Raw genomic sequence first — 1,157 nt, forward strand, 5'->3', positions numbered from 1 at the left:
AGGAATGCCCTGATAGCTAAGTAGAAGAGCTAGTCTTCTTCTACATCAAGAGCAACAGGAGCCACCTCTCCTGGTCCTGTCAGCCACACACCAGAACACCTGTCCAGCTGTTCACTCACCAAATGCCTCATCAATGGTGGAAGGAGGGGACACTGGAGCAGAGTTTCACACAGACAGCACAACCATTCTCCTAGAGGTGGAGTGAGAGACACTGAGCTGGGTGGGAGCGCAACAGGGTGACAGAGTGATCTACCACAGTCACCCACAAGAGCCCCCCAACACACCCTATCCAGCTGTGCCAGCACTACTGGCGGCCAACAGACCCCTGGCCAGCATAGCTTCATCCCACTTCCTCCTGCTGATCTAATTAAATAGTCAAGCCCCAAGTAAGCAACTGGTATTTTTGGAGCTAAACAGAGCTAAAACTAATGAACCTTAATATAGATCTGCCCTGAGGAAAGTCAAGGGCTTAGTTCCATGGCTATACTGGCATACTTTTACCACAACAAAACACAGAATTACTCGTGGAACCAGCGCAGACTCAGCTGAATCGAAGACACAGCTGCTGTGGAGCAGCAGAGTCACGGCTGTTGAGTCCTTGCCTTTCCGAGCACGGCCCCATCGGCCTTCCAGCCCCCACCCAGCACACACAGACACACCTCTGCAGGTACAATCAACTCCACTCACCCGACCAGTCCCTCAGCTGTCACCCCAAGCCATCCTCTGAGGGAAAGGGCTCCGGCCAGCACTGTCCTGTTAAGCCCCGCGGCTTCTGCTGTCACGCAAATACCTGGCAGAAATTTTGTTCTGCTCACTCCCCATCAGCTCAGCTGGGCTGGCAAAGGCACATGAAGACGTTCCTTACTTAATAGGGCTTAAGAGTTACACTTTGGGAAATCAGCAAATAAAACAAATGAGAGGTGAGAACCCCGAAAAGGTGAGAAGACGAGTTCACAGAGGAAAATACACCGTCTGCTCTTCTACATCTACCAAACCACACCTGCGTGATCTAAAAGAACCTTTTGCCATAATTCGCACACGGAAATACTTCAGAAGAGCATGCAGCAAGACATACACTGCATCCCCGCCTTTTAGGCCCCAGGAGCCCCTGTTCCAGCCAGCAAAGGGAGCGGATGCCCGGACCGAGGGCTCCCCGC

At 52.3% G+C, this 1,157-nt stretch overlaps 1 protein-coding gene across 2 annotated transcripts in view; it reads right to left on the reverse strand.

Annotated features, from left to right (window-relative positions):
- The window catches only part of RIN2 (Ras and Rab interactor 2), a 63,773-nt gene that overhangs the window by 61,117 nt on the left and 1,499 nt on the right, over positions 1–1,157 (reverse strand). The window contains exon 1 of one of the 2 annotated variants that reach the window (XM_017730430.1): positions 688–836. The exons of the other annotated variant lie outside the window; for it this stretch is intronic. The gene's annotated coding sequence lies outside the window, so the exon portion shown is untranslated. Of the gene's footprint in view, positions 1–687; positions 837–1,157 lie in introns of those variants that run through there. 2 annotated transcript variants of the gene reach the window in all.

The sequence above is a fragment of the Corvus brachyrhynchos genome, unplaced genomic scaffold, assembly GCF_000691975.1.
Source record: "Corvus brachyrhynchos isolate BGI_N302 unplaced genomic scaffold, ASM69197v1 scaffold133, whole genome shotgun sequence".
In the NCBI taxonomy this organism is placed as follows: Eukaryota; Metazoa; Chordata; class Aves; order Passeriformes; family Corvidae; genus Corvus; species Corvus brachyrhynchos.